Source organism: Petaurus breviceps, unplaced genomic scaffold, assembly GCF_028583685.1.
Source record: "Petaurus breviceps papuanus isolate PSGF00001 unplaced genomic scaffold, PetGlider_PUasm1.0 189, whole genome shotgun sequence".
NCBI lineage: Eukaryota > Metazoa > Chordata > Mammalia > Diprotodontia > Petauridae > Petaurus > Petaurus breviceps.
This window is the reverse complement of record NW_027185809.1, coordinates 46,772,980-46,791,816: the sequence shown is the minus strand read 5'-3', so window position 1 is coordinate 46,791,816 and position 18,837 is coordinate 46,772,980. Positions and strand designations below refer to the sequence as shown.

The 18,837-nt window shown below is 37.3% G+C and overlaps 1 non-coding gene and 1 pseudogene across 1 annotated transcript; one reads left to right on the top strand and one right to left on the bottom strand.

Moving 5' to 3' along the window:
- LOC138163960 (aspartate aminotransferase, mitochondrial-like) overlaps nt 1–9,889 on the bottom strand; it is a 116,810-nt pseudogene extending 106,921 nt beyond the window's left edge.
- Nucleotides 2,981–3,084, top strand: LOC138164506 (U6 spliceosomal RNA). Its single transcript, XR_011169088.1, has one exon. It is a non-coding gene; the product is annotated as a U6 spliceosomal RNA (small nuclear RNA).
- Nucleotides 9,890–18,837: the final 8,948 nt, after the last annotated feature.

Here is an 18,837-nt window from a genome sequence, read left to right as displayed (position 1 = left end):
CATTATGTCTGAATCATGTATCCATTTTGACTGTATCTTTTTTTTTTTTTTTAAGCAATCGGGGTTAAGTAACTTGCTCAAGGATACACAGGTGGGTGCTATGTGTCTGAGCCCTGGATTCGATCTCCAGGTCATCCTGACACTGAAGCCGGTGCTCTTACTCGCTGTGCTACGTGGCCACCCCAAGAGGTGTATCATTCTATATGGTGGGAGATGTTGGTCTGTATCTAGTTTCTGTTCAACTGCTTTCTAGTATTTCCAGCAATTTTTTGTTAAAGAGTGAGTTCTCATCCTAAAAGCTGGGGTGTTTTGGTTTATTAAACACTAGATTACTATGGTCATTTACTACTGAGTTTTGAATATCTAATCTACTCCACTGATCCACCACTCTGTTTCTTAGTCAGTACCAAGTAGTTTTGATGATTACCACTTTGTCATACAGTTTGAGATCTGGTATGACAAGACCACCTACTGTCACATTTGTCTTCATTAATTCCATTGATATTCTTGACCTTTTATTATGAATTTTGTTATTATTATTTCTAACTCCATAAAAGAGTTCTTAGTCATTTGATTTGTATGGCACTGAAGAAGCAAATTAATTTAGGTATAATTGTCATCTTCATTATATTGTCTCAAACTGTCCATGAGCAATTAACATTTTTCCATTTGTTTCGATCTGACTTTATTTGTGTGAAAAGTGTTTTGCAATCATTTTTACATAATTCTTTGGTATGTCTTGCCAGGGAGACTGTCAAGTATTTTATATTGTTTATAGTTATTTTAAATGCAATTTCTGTTTCTTCTCTCCTTGCTAGACTTTGTTGGTAATAAATAGAAATGTTAATGATTTCTCTATGTTTATTTTATATCCTGAAACTCCATTCATTCATTTCTCATTCATTCATCTCTTCATCACTTTGATGTGAACCTTTACATAGCTTTTTATCTTATATCATAAATTTGGATTGTTGCACATGATCTCTCTTCCAAGCTCCCACTCTATATAAATTAGCTCTATCTGGATGGCCCATTCATTTGAAGCTGAATCTCAACATGACCAAGGAAGGATATAAACTTAGCTCTAAAGCATTGCTACTCCTCCTGATTTCACTGTTTCTCTCGGTGGTACCACCATTCGCTGCTTTCCATGTTTAAACTTTCGTGTTGTCTTTGACATTTTTTTTGGCCTCATTTCTTTCTGGAGATGGACCTCTCTCCATTTATTTATAGAAGTAGGAGATAAGGGAGGAACTATGGGTTTTGAATACTGCATGTACAGTCAGATTTGGTCAACATATTGTTTGGTCATGTTAAACTGATTTTATAAAATTTATTTATTTTTAGTTTTCAACATTTACTTCCATAAGATTTTGAATTCCAAATTTTCTCCCCATCTCTCCCCCATGCCCCCACAAAACAGTATGTAATTTAATATAGGCTCTACATATACATTTATATTGAACTTGTTTTCATATTAGTCATGTTTCAAAGAAGTATTAGAACCAATGGGAGAAACCAGGAGAAAAAAAAAAGCAAACAAAAAAAGAAAAAGACAGACAAAGAGAGAGAGTGAGCAAACAAATAATATGTTTCAATATGCAGTCAGACTCCATAGTTCTTTTTCTGTATGTGGACAGCATTTTACATCACTTTACTTTACTTTTGGAGGTTGTCTTGGATCCTTGCATTATTAAGAATAGATAAGTCTACCTAAGTTAGTCATTACATAATGAGGCTATTATTGTTCACAATATTCACCTGATTCTGCTCACTTTCCTCAGCATCTGTACATTCAAGTCTTTCCAAATTTTTCTGAAGTCTGCCTGCTCATCATTTCTTATAGCACAATAGTATTCCATTAAAATCATATGCCACAACCTATTCATCCCTTCCCCAATTCATGGGCATTCCCTCAATTTCCAATTCTTTGCCACCACAAAAAGTGCTGCTATAAATATTTTTGTACATGGGGGTCATTTTCCCATTTCTATGATCTGTTTGGGATTCTGCCCTAGAAGTGGTATTTCTGGGGCAAAGGCTATGTACATTTTTATAGTCCTTTGGGCATAGTTCCAAATTGCTCTCCAGAATGGTTGAATCATAAACTATTTTTTTAATATTTTGTGTTTTGCTTTGTTTTTTTTTATTCTTCAAAGAGTGGCTCCCTGAGAAGGAAGAATATATTTTTTCAGAAATGAGGTAGATATATATAGAGAAAATATCAATAATTTATAATATATGTGTGTGTTTTTTAAAGATGATGTGATAGTTCATTTCATTCTGCTTTTTCTGGGGTGCTTTGCAAAACATTCCTTGGCCTCTAAAACCTGTTATGACTATTTCTCTGTATTTCATGAATCCATCCTTCACTTAACTTCTGGGTTAATTTTTCATAGATCTGAACAAAACCTGTCAATAGTTCCCTATTGCTTACCTTGTACAATTAGTTCTCCTTTGATCGATATTTAAGGACCTTTACAATTTTACACAAAGCTGCATTTTTAATCATATATTATAGTAGTCTCTACCACTGCTGCTATGAAATATAATCAAGCAAGACTCTTGGAGCAGCAAGTTCCCTGATTGAGAGACAGAGGTAGCAGAACAGATCAAACCATTGCCCCTACTTCAACAACCATCTTCCCTGAGAATAAGGTAGAAAACCCCAAGACCTTATGCCCAAGAGCTTCACAAAGAACAATATTGTCAGTATTTTTGTGTATGTTCCATCCCTTCAACTACTTTATATCTCTCTCAGTACCTAATACAGAGGTCTCCACATAACAGTTGCTTAATAAATGTAGAAATAGGTTTCTGATGAGCACTATTTCAATTTTTCAGGAAGACAAACAACTCTAGCTTTCAAATACTGTTTCTCTTCTGTTGCCTGTTATTCTTAGAAGAAAAAGAAAACATAGTGTTGTATAATGGAAGCTAGGCATGGTAGCCCTATGATTGTGGATAAATTAATTTCCTTGTGGCTCAATTTCTTCATTAGCTCAAACTGGAATGATACAAAGAAGATTAGCATGACCCCTGTGCAAGAATAACATGCAAGTTTATGGAGCATTCTATATTTTGCAGTGTAGAATGTGCTCAGGGAAGACTAGTAGCTCTGGTGTTATGGTTTCAGAACCCTTGTCAGGGCTGCTTTCCACCTTTGGTGTCCAGCTATTCTACCCAACTCTCACCTGTGGCTCCAAGAAACACTAACATGTGCAGCGGCCACACCCTGGTAAACTGTTTTGGCATACAGGCTAAAGTAGGTTGCAGGTAACCAAGGGGTCTCAAACCTGTTGGTGAGTGTATCAGCAATGCCATATTCACAATGCCTATAGAGATTACAAATATGCTGATATAATTATCCATCACAAAATACATCAGGTTTGCCATTTGGGGAAATAAACTAGAAAATTTATTAAGATACCAAAAGACTGAGTCCCAAAACCAGAAAGTGAAAGCCATCAGAGTAGTTATGATATTGGCACAGATAAAGTAGAAAGCACCCACATTTTCAAGCCTTTAAAACAGAACAGGCTACCTCAGGCAAAGGTCCTCCTCTCCCCATTCACAGCAACCACCCAGCATCCAGGAAGCGCGCTCCCAGCAGCTCCGGCCCCTGGCAGTCCTCAGCAGGAGTCCTTAGCAGAAAGTCCTTAGCAGTCCTAACTCAAAAAAAAAAGTTTATTTCCCCCAAAAAGGGCTTCGCGCTGCCGCTGCCTCTGCTGCTGCCGCAACCACAACCGCAACCGCTGCCAACCGCAGCCAGCCACCGCAGGACCGTTAGCTCGGCTTTCACTTTCTCTCTCTTTCCGCTTTCTTTTGCTCCGCCCCTTCCTGCTACGTCAGCAAACCGCAGGACTGCTAGCTCGGCTTTCACTTTCTCTCGCTTTCCGCTTTCTCTTGCTCTGCTATGTCAGCACGTCCATGGGGCATGGAAGATCTTTAAATCCCATAACCCTTACAGTGAGTTAGAAGGACATCTATTCCAAGCACGTGAAGACTTCCTCTGGTGCAATGGGTGAATGATAACAAATTGTTCAAACACCCAGGAAGGCAACTGAAGCAGGCACTGTGGAGAGCTTGGAGCTTGGTTAGAGATATCAAAGATGTTAAAGGCATCCACTGCACCTTAAGCCATCACCAGTCATCTTGATTCTGTCCTGCCACTAACTATGATGACTCTGGAGAAGAGACTGAGGCTGACAACTTCATGCAACTCTGCCTCACTTAAACCTAATTTATGCATGAATTAAAAAAAAAAAGATAACTGTACAACCTTCCTAATAGGTTATTGTGAGAAACTATAAAGACTGTAAAAAGCTAGGTAAATATGAGTTGTTGCTTTAACGAGGATAGTATACAGATAAGGGGAATTTGCTTATGATTTTGAAAATGACAGGAACATGTGATCTTAAAAGAACTAATTCACCTAATGCAAAAGTGGGAAAGTAGCTAGTTAAATGATATCAGATTTTGTCCTGGAATGGGTCACAGTGCTTGATTTAGGGTCAGAGGGCCAGGCTTTGAGTCTTGGTTCTCCCACTCTCTACAAGTATGATTCTAGGTAAAATACTTAACTTTTCTGATCATCACTTTTCTTATCTGTAACATGAGTGTGTTGAACTCAATGAATTCTAACCTCCCCTCTAATTCAAAAGCAACAGCATCTCTTGTCAGGATTAATATCTATTTCTTTCATATTGTTTAGATACAATTTTTAACATATTTAGTTATCGTGTTTGTGGAGAGGTATGATTTGACTTGAGATATACTTAAATGTGGGCAGCTAGATGGTACAGCAGATGGAGTGCTGGGATTGGAGTCAGAAAGACTCACCATCCTGAATTCAGATCTAGTCTCAGACGCTTACTATGTATCCCTGAGCAAGTCACTTAACCTTGTTTATCTCAGTTTCCTCATCCATAAAATGAACTGGAGAATGAAATGTCAAACCACTGCACTATCTTTGCCAAGAAAACCTCAAATGGGATTACAGAGTAAGATACAATTAAAATGTTTGAGCAACAACAAAATATTTGAATACTTCTTATGGTGATGGCTTCTGGAGGACTTTCAGTCAGTAAACATTTATTAAGTACCGATTTTCAGATACTATGCTACAAGGCAAATACACACACATGCACACACACACACACACACATGCGGGCTTGCGCTTAATTCTTGCCCTCAAGGAGCTTACCTCAAATAAAAGAAGATAACACATAAAAGGAAGCTGAAAATCAGGGGTGGGATGAGGCATGATAGAGAAGTCAGTCAGAGAAAACCCAAAGTAGCAGCCAGGTGAGAAATGAGGAGATGTCTGAGCTGAGATCTCTCCTTAAATGGAGGTTTGGAGTTCATGGCCCCTTTCTCTAATCAGAGAGGAGGAGCATATAATATGCAATATTCCTTCCTCTTGTTTTCATGCATTGCTCAGGCTGAGGCCTAGAATGTAGTTCTTCCTTACATTTGTTTCTTAGAATCCTTAGGTCCCATCAAAGTTCAGCTCAAATGCTATTTCCTACATTAATCCTTTCCTGTTCCCTGGAGATGTTAGTGCCTCCCCTTAAAACAACCTTGTATTGATTTTGTCTACATTTGGTACATATTTAATTTATATTTGCTTTTATGTGTACATATTTTCCCCCAGTAGAATGCAAGCATCTTGAGGGCTGAACTGATTAATTTATCTTTGTATCCATAACGTCTAGCCTGGCACTTAGTGAGCACTTAAATATTTGTTGATTGAGTGATTTTAGGACTCCAAACTGTACATTTCACCCAATACAAAACAAAGTCTTTCAGAATTTTATAATCCAGGAATGAGAGGAACATTCTGGCAAAATATTTGATTTTTTTTTATGTCCCATTGTTCTTCCATTTGTAAATTGGTAAATTTGGATGTGGTATTCCATCAACTAAAATGCAGTTTGAAGAAAGTAGAAATCTATTACTTGGCAGACATTTCAATTCATTTTTATAGGTTTGGGGCTTTCACCATGCACTATTTAAATCATGGTCCCAACCAGAACTGTCCAAAAGCATGACTTGCATTGTATATCTGAGAGGCAGAACTCTGACAAATATAGGGTCTACTACTTAAATCCAAAAGCTCTTAGTAGACTCTAACCTAAAAATCTTCACAGAACAGCTGTTGATTCCTCCAGTTTACATGATTTAATTTCTCTGCTCACAGGTACATCATCCACCTGCCCCTCAAAGCCTTTTCCCTTCATTCTCTTCTCATGTCTCTCCCTGTGAAGAGGATTGAAGGACTTGTTCAGAATTTCAAGAGGAGGGTAAAAAAAAGTCATTGCTCAAACTCAAGGCTCACTGTTTTGCCAATTGAGAAAGATTAGATTATGTCTTTTTTTTGCCCCTAGCTCCTATAATTCAGTATCACAAATCTAGATGTTAAAATCAGTTGAGCACCATGCTAAATACTGGGGATACAAAGTAAGCTAAAGAAATGGCCCCTGTGCCCTGGAGAATCTCATATTCTAACAGAGGAGAAAACACACAAACAATTACATGCATTAATGAAGAGTAAATGGAAGGTAATCTCAAAGCAAGGCACTGCAAGTGAAGAAGACAGTGTTGGAAACGTTTGGGAAGGATTCAAGAAGAAAATCGGATTTGAGCTGAGTGTTGAAGGTGGACAGGACAAGGAAGCTAGGAGACAAAGGTGAGAAAGGAGAGGCATTCTAGGAATGGGGGATGGTCAGTGAAAAGTCTTGGGGTCAGACAATGAAGTGTCACGTGAAGAACAAGTAGACTAGTAGATCAAAAAATGTATAGAAGACAATAATATATAATAAAGCTGAAAACATACAAATAGACCAGTTTGTGAAGGGTTTTAAATGACAGAGGAAGGGACCCCAGAAGCCATGTAGTTCAAGCCCCTCATTTCACAGAGGAGAAAGTTAAAGCCCAGAGAGGTTGTGAATTTTCTAAGGCCATACACATGTAGTAAGTACCAGGGGTCAGATTTGGACCCAGGAAATCTGTCTCCAGAACCTTTGTTAAACTGTGACATTATTGTGTTGCTCAAGAAAGATTCAAGCAAGTTCTTCATGGAAGAAGAAGAAGAAGAAAAAAAAACAAACAAAACTGTTTATGTGGTTCTTCTGCCTTGGGTTTTGAGACACTGTCTTATTAGGGAATACAATCTGTCAGGAAAAACAAAGTGCATACTAGGAGCATTTTATTGGCTCTGTGTTATGTTACAATACTTTTATTAGATGGTGACATTCCTGAGACAGCACCTGCTGTGGAGCTTTGGGCGGCCAGCCAGAGAAGGAAAATATACTAAAAAATGATATGCAGTTTAAATGAGTGGCAATAGGCTTGCTTTTCTGTGACAAATGCCAATGACTGAACCATTGGGAAGTTTGGGTGAATCACAGTTCATGGATGGAAAAATGGATATACAAATGCCCGGGCCATTGTCAGGAGACCCCAAACTAAAAAGATATAAAAACTTTAATCTTTTTCTGTCTCTCTCCTCTCCCTCCTTCCCTCCCTTTCTTTCTATTTGTCTCTGGTTCCTCCTCTCCCCTTTCTCTCTCTGTCCCCCTTCCTTCCTCTCATTGTTGTTAATGTTATTTTGTTTAATCTGAGGACAGCTAGTATTACTAAATATATCAATAGCTGACATTATTCTACCATTTTGCCATATAACAGTAATTGTTCTCATTATTTGACCATTCTAGCTCTTGAAAGTCTATCTACTAGAGGTAGAGCTCTTCATTGGTGAGGAGTTACCCAGACAAAAATTACAGATTATTTTAGTATTAAAGTAATTTTTCTGCATTTTTCCCCCATAAAGTTCATGGTATAATGGACAGATCACTAAGTTTAGGGTCAGAGGACCTGGGTTCAAATACTGGCTTAGCCACTTACTACCAGTGTTATGTTGAGTAAATCATTTAACCTTGCTACATCATAATTTCTTCATCTTTTGAGCTAAATTACCTCTAGTGTCACTTCCTACTCTAAATCATGGAAAAGGCTCAATTTTGCCCTTCTAGGTGGGTCATAAAGAACAGGTAAACACATTCCTGGCTTGCTTCCAGGTCACAGCATGATTTACATTAAAAATGTATACCCATTTTGCTAGTGATAAAACTGAGGTTATGAGAGGTTCAGTAAATATGAACCATCTCATGACTAATTAAATGGAAATGCCAGCGCTCAGACCAAGGCCTCCTGAATGAATTTTGTTCTTTGTCTGCCATACTAGCCATGTGGTTAGCCTATTGCCAGCAACTGAAAGGAAAAAATTATGTAGAATTCCCTAAATCACTGCTAAGCCAGAACTCAGTAAATATACAAAAGGAATGATCCACTTCTCTCTGTCTCTGTCTCTGTCTCTCTCTCTGTCTCTGTCTCTGTCTCTCTCTGTCTCTGTCTGTCTGTCTCTCTCTCTCTGTCTCTCTGTCTGTCTCTGTCTCTGTCTCTCTCTGTCTCTCTTTGTCTCTTTCTCTCTGTCCCTTTTGGCTTTGAAACATGAGGCTTGCTTGGTGTAGCCTACTGAGAACTCAATGGGGGAGATGCATCTGACCCCATTCCTTTTTCAGGCCTCCATTCCATGGGGAACCCATGGCCTGATAGACAAACCTAAGCATAGGCTTTCCTCTTTACTGTTTTCTTTCTTGAGCAGGGGACCTGCAACAAATTAGAGATGGGCCTGTCTAGGCGTTGACTTTGTGCATTACAAAAAGTCTGATGGTCTGTGAGCATGGCAACAGCAGCAGCAGGAGCAACAGTAGCAGCAGCAGCCACCACAATTTCTTGAGAAAAGCAGCATCTGATATCATGGAAGGCTTCTACATCAGACTTTGACTCTTGGTTTGGCTCAGCTTGACCATTTTGTCAGCAGAGAAGTGCCAGAAGTGAATGAATAGTGCTGAAGAAAAATATGAAATGTCTCATTAGGAGTACTACAAAAGTGCTTCATGTTCTGCTGAGGCCTAAAATACTAACCTTCTTATCAATTGCAACTGGAGCTTTAAGTTGTTTTGTTATTATCATTGTCGCATCATGTCCCACTCTTTGTGACCCCATTTGGAGGTTTTTTTGTTTTGGTTTTGTTTGTTTGTTTTTTCTTGGCAAAGATACTGGAGTGGTTTGACATTTCCTTGTCCAGCTCATTTCATAGATGAGGAAACTGAGGCAAACAGTGTTAAGTGACTTGCCCAGGGTCATATAGCTAGTATATACTCATAAAGATGGGTCTTCCTGATTGCAAGCACAGTGCTCTATGCACTATACCAATTTGCCAAATACTCTTAACCTTGTTAATGTTGTTAATATGAGATGTTATTCTTCAATCTTTAGCATTCCTTCCATTGCTATAGGATTAAATCACCTGTGCCATACTAGAATAATGTTATACACTGAGTATATTTTTACTTTACCCTCTTGGGGTAACTCCATAGACTGGCCCATAACTTATTACTGTACTTAGCAATTTTTCTAGAAAAGTGGGGGGAGGGTTGTTAGGGAAGGAGGGAGTGAAGAATGGGAGACTAATCCCCCTAATTAGAGGTCAGACTTCCCAAACTATGAATCTGGTACAAATTGAAATAGCTAGCCCCTTTAAATAGGGAGAAGTGGGAACTGCATTTAGTGGTGCCTCTGTGCAATATATGTTAGACAGCAAATGCATGCCCACTTCGCTAATGAGAAAACTGAGTTCTTGACAGTTTCAGTAACTTGGACATTCTCTACTGTACAACAGAAAAACAACTTCGTCTTGCTAGCTTTTACTGCCCTTGAGTTTCACACATCTGAAATACCCTCGGCCTCTTCGGCCTCTCTCTTTGACGGACTTCTTCCTCCCAGACTCGTTCCTCTCCAACTCTTCAGACTTTCTCACCATGGGAAGGTACCTAGGCTCCTCTACTTTTAACTTTCTTTTATGTAGTTTCTCCCTTAAGAGAATGTAGAATGTAAGATCCCTGAAGGCAGGAGCTTACTTCCTGTTTGCATTTATATTCCAAGACTTGAACATTGTTGGGCACATAAAAGTTCTTAATGAATGATTATTGACTTGACTTGACTTGACTTGCCTTTTCCAGTGGTGACTTGTGAGTGACCTGGCACTCAAGCCTAGACTCGTACTTTTATCAATTTTATCAAAATACCTTTAAGGTGACTGGTTTTGGAATTTTTTGGACAGGTTTCATATTTTCCTTCTAGTAAGTAAAGTGAAATCAATCTGAAGAATGGCCCTAATTCCTTATAGGGATGAATTAGGGGCTAAGGAGTTAGTGTTAATAAAATACCTTGTGATTATGACATGAAAGATACTGAGAGGAAAATAGAGATAAATATTAAATCATAAAATTTTCATCCTTTTTTTTCCTTTAAAGAATTTTTTTTTCCTTCAGGACTAAATTGACATAGCAAATACCTAAGGTCAGACTATTTTCATCTTGACTTAATGGTTGGAGTGAATTGGCCAGATGGTGAAATCCTATAATTTATCATAAAATCCCCATTAGGCTGATAGCTTCATGTGTGGTGGTGGGAAAATGATGATATGTAAAACTAATTAAATGACTTGTCAACAGGAGTTTATTTTGCATTTTGTGAATTGATTATTTTTTGATAATCAATGAGATTTTTCTGAAATGTTTGGGAAAACAAATGACATTGGGAGGGGAGAGAGAAAGAGAGAGAGACAGAGAAAGTTCAATAGACTATTTAAGACAGGACTTGATTCTTTGAAATCCTTTGTTCAAAACTGGCACTCTAACTCATCCTTCTTCCCTTATCTCTAAGTTGATTATGCATGTCTGTTTATTTTCTGCTTTAAAGCTTTTGGTAAGAAGACATTTTGGCCTTTTAAACTGTATATCTGCTGACCTTAGAGAGCGATGACTTTATGGGATGTGACCACAATAACCAAACCACTGAGAGGTAAGTGCATAGCTCCCTAAAGCCACAGTGGGAGATCAGACAGCATCATTTCCCAGAAAGAGTTACAAGTCACCCATTTAACATGATTCTACAATCCCTCCCTTTGGACTCCAGTGAAAATTTGGTGCATTTATTTCAAGTTTCCTGAACACAATCCAACCTCTTGTGTGTGTGTGTGTGTGTGTGTGTGTGTGTGTGTGTGTGTGTAAGAACAAATTTTAGTGGCTCTGAGTTTGTGAACCTCTTTAGATTTTGTTTTGCATACTCACCCTGCTCCTCTCCAAGTCAGGGAAGATAAAAGTATGATAATGCCATGAAGGCAGGATTCTGAGCACAGAAAACCAAGTCTTTCCTTTTCTTCTGGGAATTCTTATCAATCTGATACATTTGTTTATGGAGCTAAATCAGAGCCTTAAAAGCTTCCATATGCTTTGCTGGAGAGCAGAGTGCTCCTGAACTTTAAAATCAATTGCATCGATTCAATTATAGAACATAAGTGAAGACTAATGGTTTTTTATGTTCATTAACTTCTAATTTACATAAGATAGAAGATGTTAATATGGTTTCAGAACCCTCTGTGGGGAACCATTTTGGTTGAGCTAGAGAAAATAGGGCTTCTGTTTTCACGTTCAATGGGTCGATATTACAAAAATAAAAATATACCATCTTCTTCTTGAATACCATGAATCTTCCCACTTTCCTGTTACCTAAGTGAAAAACAAAGGCTATGTTCAATAAGGGTGACCACCTCATCTGTTGCTCAACTTTTCTTTATAAGGGGGGAGGATTAGGCCTTGACACACCAAAGGTGAAAGCTTTGGTATTGAATTTGATTTTTTTTTTCAAAGTATTGAGAGGTCAACCAACCTGAATGAAACTCTTCAATTTTCAAGGCAAATTGTGAAATTTTCCCAGCTTTTGTATCATTGAGATGAGAATGACAAATTTGAAATACGTTTTGCAAACTCTAATATTAGTGAAGCTAATGGTTGTTTCATTGGTTTCATTGGAGGGCTGCAATTTTATAAATATGGAATGGAGTTAGGAACAATTCTCAATATAAATAGTTGAAGACCAGAAAATCAAAGGCAATGGAGAGTCACATGATGCTTGTTTCTTCACAGTAGCATTTAAGTTCCCTGAGGACAGGGTTTTGATTTTGTCTTTGTATCACAATCTCTGGTACATAAGAGGCACTTAATAAATGCTTATTGAATAAATGATTAAGTGAATAAATGAATGAATGAATGAATGAACAAGTAATTCTACCCTTGCATCAGCTCAAAAGACAAAAAAGAATGAGTACTTTCTTAGTCTGTTATTAGAAGTGGTTCTTACTTTGTCTTTATTCTTTATGATGGAGGGTGACTATTCTTCATCTCACTAAGTAATCTTCAAATTATTTTGTATTTGTAGCACTTGAGTTCTGTTTATACTGCTATTCTGGGGATATCCTATAAATCCAAGTGAGGGACTAATTTTTAAAAAAAAATTAAGGTGAATGTAAAGGGGGCTGTTGGGGAAAAAATAACTATGTCACCAGGAATCAATCATTGCTGAAACTCTAATAAGAAGATAATATGATATTCCTCAAGGAGAATACTTTTAGATTCTTCCAGAATTGAAGGAAGAGAGGCAAGTATCTATATGCACAGGAAATTAATAGGCCTGTTCCTCATTCTTACACTGTAAGAGCCTCCATTGTTGGGTCTTTGAATGTGGGAAACCACTGGCTAAGATGGATGAATGACAACTAGCTTTCTGATATCAATCAATCCATGAGTATTCATCAAGCTATAATGTAATGGGAATTGGAAGACCTTCCCTGTCCCTTAATAAGCCTAAGGGAATTTGAAGACCTTCCCTGCCTTGAAAATATATTCTGCCCCCTAATAGGCTGAATGTAGTCACATGGAGCCTGTGATAGGAGGAGTTTGCTGAAGGGTGGGTCAGAGCCCACAGGAAATTGGGAGTAAGAGTCAATTAGACCACTGTGGGGAGAGCATGCTACCTAGAGAGACAGATAAGCTTGTAAGTAAATTTTGGTCTTATGTTGGTTTGTGGGAAGGCTAAAGGATGCCATGGCTCTCTGTGCTGTGATGGCTTATTAACCTCTTTGGTACTATGATGGAATTGGTTTACTGGTTTTGGAACTCGGTTTTCTGGTGTCTGAATAAATATTTTGTTTCTGTCTTCTATATGGAGAGTCTGTTACATTTTGTGATTGAGCATCATGCAGGCATATTAATAGTTACTGTGGATGCTGTAAAAATTGTCCAAAGCTTGAGAGATGGGCTAGTACCCCAGAACACTCTTTGATATTTGATAGTATCTTTTATGGGACAGTGAGCTGGTAAAGTAGATAGAACACTGGGCCTGGTTCATCTTCCTGACTTCAGGAAAGTCAATTAACCTTGTTTGCTTTAGTTTCCTTATCTGTGAAAACCTGGGTTCAAGTCCTGTCTCTGAAACATATTATCCATGTGACCTTGGATAAATTTTTAACCTCTTAGTATCCTAGCCAACTGCCTAAAAGCAAACATTTTTAACCCCTTTTTTATATGTCATATATTCCTTTGGTAGCCCTGGTGAAGCTGTCTCAGAATTACATATATATATTTTTTAATTCACGAATTGCTAATATGTCTTGTTGAAAGGGGTTTCCATTCCAATAGTTACCCATGTGTGTCATGTTATAGGGTGGGACAATTAAGAAAATAAAAAGTACAGTAGGGAGACTGAAAGAGGACCAGTCATTCAGATCACAGTGGCTCACACCTTTCTTATGCTATTTGTTAGATGTGCCCTGTGTTGCAGTTTCCTTATTGCACATTGCCATTGTTCTCTTTTTGTTGAAATAGAAAAGAAGTATTGTGTAATCTGTAGAAGTTGTGACTGGAAACATCTGTGTCATGTAGGATGTAAATGAATGGAAGGATGGATGAATTTCTACTATCTGCTCAGGTGAACTCTCTCATAGTGACACCTTCCTCAAATTCTCATAGGATTTCATTGTGCTTTCCTTATTCACTTATTTTCTTTTATTACAATTATTTTTAAGTCTTATTATCCCAATTTTATTGCATTATTAACTTCAAGAGCTATAATAATGTTTTCTTCATAGCAGATGCTTGATAAGTGTTAATTGCTATTCCAAAAATTCCAGACATTTTCTTAGAAACTTAACTATTCACTGAAAATTCATTTGTCTCTGGAAGAGGGGAATAGGATTTTTTTCCCCAATAGGAATGGTTCCTGGACTCTTGACAGCAAAGTCAAGGCCAATAAGTTCAAGGGTCTTGTCTTACCCTTAAGTCAAAAACACCTATAATTTGATGATGTGATTTGAAAAGTTCTCTGAATTAATATACTGCAAAAGTTTATTAATGTGCCTGTAATTTCAACATTCAGGAATTATAGATATCCTAAATATGCTTAGAATCTTAAAGTTGGAAGAAATCTTACAGATTATCTAGTCCATTCCTCTTCCCCTTTTTTACAGATGAGGAAATAGAACTACTGAGGTAGGGTATAGTAGTGGAACTATCACTAGATTTGGTCCTTGATTTTGTGGAAGTTCCCCTGGGATTAATCAGAAATGTCAGCCATATGAAGCCCACCCCTCAAAATACAGAGGAGTTTAAACTTGGTTGAAAGCAGAAAAAGTTTTATTAGGAAGAAAATCAGTCACTGGTCCTGAGGCCCCCAGTACCAAGTACAAATGACCCCACTGCCCAAGAGAGGCAGGGGAGACTTATGTTTGAAATCCACAAAGGGCAGGTTGGAGGAGGGGTTAGGGAAAAGAATGGACAATCTTTCCCAGGAACAGGTGGGCATAAAAACTGGATATTTTGAAGAAACAGTTGACTGCAAGAATGGTTTGGGCCATTTTTTGTTTGTTTGTTTGTTTTGCTTTCTTTTTTGTGTGGGGGTACACAGCTCAACAATGTCAGTCAGCAAACACCAGCAAAGGCATCTGGCAGTAAGCAAGACTTTGTCTAACTGCAGCCTCCTCATTGGCCCCTTTTAGCAAAAAGATTTACTCTGTGTCCAGTGCATCTGTTTGGTAAGATAACTCATATATTAAATTCAGGGGTACTTCCACAGTTCAAATCTTGCTTTCATTCTTGTGTTATCTTAAAAAAAGTAAATATTTCTGGACCTCAGTTTCTATACTGATAAAATGAGGTTAGAGTAGATAACTTCTAAAATCATTTGCTGGCCCTGCCTCCCATGATCCTAAATGGATCTCTATCACATGATCTTATGATTTCTAAAACAAGACTTGCCCAATGTCAGACAAACATATAAATGGAACTAGAACTCAAGTCTATTACCAGTGGTCTTCCCTCACTTCCTTAAATAGTCACTAACACCAACACTGAAACCAAATTACAAAAGAACTATCCAATTTTCTGTGTTTTTTCACTGCTGTTTTGATTTGACATAACAATCACTTACCAAGAGATAAATCCTCTATACGACCTTCCCTTAAAAAGGGGTAATTAAAACTTCTAAATATTAATATGATTTTGAATGATAGCACAGGTAACTTTCCTTTATTAACCACTTAGTATTTCTTCATAGAAAGGAAGAATATGCTTTACTATTAGTCATTTGGTGCCAATGTGGTTTGGTCATTTTATCTGACCTGAATTCTGTTGTCTTTTAATGTTGTCTTTCTTTAAGTTGTTATAGTTTTCATGCACATTGTTCTCATGATTCTACCTTCTTTGTTCTGGAGCAGTTAATATGAGTCTTCTTAAGTTCCCCTGAATTCTTCTTTTTTTGTGTAATAATATTTCTTTATATTTAAATACCATACTTTACTGAGTTGTTCCCTAATCTATGGGCATATGATTTGTTTCTAGCATTTTGCTACTACTAATCATGCTGCTATTTGCCACTTGTTTTCACTATAACTTTTTTTTAAGAACTAGATCTTTGATTTCCTCAATGTAAGGTATATCTAGTGAGGTCATTTGTCTATCAGAGAAGATTGGCACTTTTTCTACAACTCCTCTTCTTGGTAAGTTACCTGTTGCACTGGTAGGTTCTGTTAACCATAGGTCAAAGAGGTAGCATAGGTAGTCATAGATAGGATTTAAATCCAAGTTATCTTAACTCTGAGACTGACTCTATCAATTACACCAGGCTACTATTCTATCCCATGCTAAAGTTTCTTATACTTTGGATAGGTTTAAGCAAATTAAGCTATGATCAGATATTTGTCTTTCATTGTGAATTTATCACATACTTTCTCTAAGAAAAGCATCAAAAGGAAGTACTAAAGAAAAATTTCACCTTCACAGATTTGCTTGGGATCTATTCCACTTACAGATGTAAATAATAGGTAAGTTATCTAAATCACAGGTCCTCTGGAAGAAATGTGCTGATTTCTAGGCAAAAATTTAAATATAGTCCCATAATTTCCCTGAAAGGATTGATCTTTAAGTACCTGATTTTTGTATCATTATATTTCATACTTTAATATCCATGTATATACATATATACCATACAAAATTGAGTGACCTGAATTCTGTCTTGGTTCTGTCTGTACCATTGAATAATTTACTTCTCTATGAGCCCCAGTTTCCTTATACAAAAAATGAGTAAGTGGGACAAGATGATTGCTAAAATCCTCTCAAACCCTGGAAGTCTTTGATTTCTTTGTATTATATTTTCTCTCCAAGGAGGAGAACAATTAAAATTTTAAGCATTCTATGATCTATGGTGCCACAGCTCTCAACCTGTAGAAAAGCATATCATATATTATAGCATTAATGTGAAGAAAGCTGTATAATTTCATATTTTGAATGATTTTCTTCATTTTTGGCCAACTTTCACAGGATTGGGTAGATAAATTACAGTCAAGTTGCTTAAAAGCATTTGAGTTTATTACTTATAGCCACCTATTTGCTTCTTTGAAAATTAACCTGAAAATTAACGGTAATGTCAAATGAAAGAACAAAAAGAAAAGTCTTAACTCATTTAGCTTGGCTGCCTCTATGCACTGCAATTTATCTTTTACACATATCAGGGCTGAACCAAAAAGCCAGTTTTAGTCAACCCCCAATTCTTCCAGCAGTTATGGAAGTCTATGCCAGCAGTGACTCTCAGGAGCTAGAGGTGACCTACAGTGGCCAGTAGAGTAACCAAAATGAGCAACAGACCTTTTGGATCAGGCGTGTAGCAAATTTTGGGAGACCTTAACAAAGGTCACTCCTATAGAGCAGCATCAATATATCAATATATTTTAAGTCCTTTCCCATTATAGGGCTTAGATGAGATTATCATTTAACTCATTAGTGTAATGTTTTTGGCTTTTAACATGTTACTTGAACAGAATGGTCTTGCTCCTTTCATGTTCTAAAATACAGATACATGGGTAGAGACTGTGGTGGAGTGAAATGATAACCAGATAGGGAGTCAGGGCAACCTGAGCCTGAGCCTCATTCTGCTTTAAGACTAGTCATGTCCTTAAAGCTAAGGAGAGACCTTGGAAATCAAATAATCTAACCCCTTTATTTTATAGCTAGGAAGAAACTAAATGCCAAAACATTTTAAAAATTTGCAATAGTTACACTTAGAGAAACTAAATGATGAAAAAGCCAGAAGTAGGACCAAAAAACACTGTCTCCAAGGCATAAATGAGTACTGTATATGAGTAATACTACTACAAAATTGATGATGAGTACATAAGAAGTCTTTTAGATATACTAGGTTACCTCTCAGAATTCAATGCATTTGCAGCTGTTTTCTTCAATAAAATGTCTTTTCAGGAAAAAAAAAAAAACTTGGCCACATTCTCCAATGAAACTCAGAGACAATGATTTTACAAACAAGATACCATTATTTCAGAGATCTAACCATCATAATGAATTCTATATACCAAAAGATTTTATAGAAATGTATTTGTGTTTCATTCTAATTTGCCATGTAGGGGAGTTAGGTGGCCCAGTGGATAGAGCGCCTGATGTCAGAAAGACTCATCTTCCGGAATTCAAATCTGGCCTCAGATGTTTACTAGTGTGACCCTGAGCAAGACATTTAATCCTATTTGCCTCAATTTCATAATCTGTAAAATGAACTGGAGAAGGAAATGGTAAACTACTCCAGTGTCTTTTCCAAGAAAACCCCAAATGGTGTCATAAACAGTGGACAGGGCCAAAAATCAACTGAACAATTTGCCATATCACTATTCAAACACATAATGAAGCTAAAGAGTCAAGTAATTATTTCTTTAAATATTTGTCATCAAGTCAGTCAACAAGCATTTATTAAGCACCTACTGTGTGCTGAGTGCTGTGGATACTCCCACCCATGAAGAAGAAGAACAAGTAGAGGGAAACAAAAAAATGGTCTGTACCCTCAAGAAGGTCATGGTCTAATGGGGGAGATAATATGCAAAACAACTATGTACAAAAAAGATGTGTATGGATAGATTCTAAATGATCAATGGAGGAAAGACGTTGAGATTAAAAAGGGATTGGGAAAGACTTTTTTATAGAAGGAAGGATTTTTAGCTAAGACTTGAAGTAATCCAAAAAGGACAGAAGACAAGAGATGAGGAGGGACACAATTTTGGAGATGAGAAACAGTTGGTAAAAGTACCTGGAATCAGGAGATGGAGTGCTATGTTTGAGGAATATCTTCACTGAATCACAAAATACATGGAGGTGAGTACGGTGTAAGGAGACTGAAAAATATCATTGGATAATAAATTCAGAAGTGGAAAGTACCTCAGATACCAGTTATTCTAAACCTCACCTTTATACATAAAGAAATTGAGCTTAACCACTTGAAGTTGTGTCTTACCAAAGGTCATAGAAGCAGTAAATATAAGGGGTGGAATTGAACCCAGGTTTTCTGACTTCATAGGCACTTCTTTTTGCCTTTTACCAT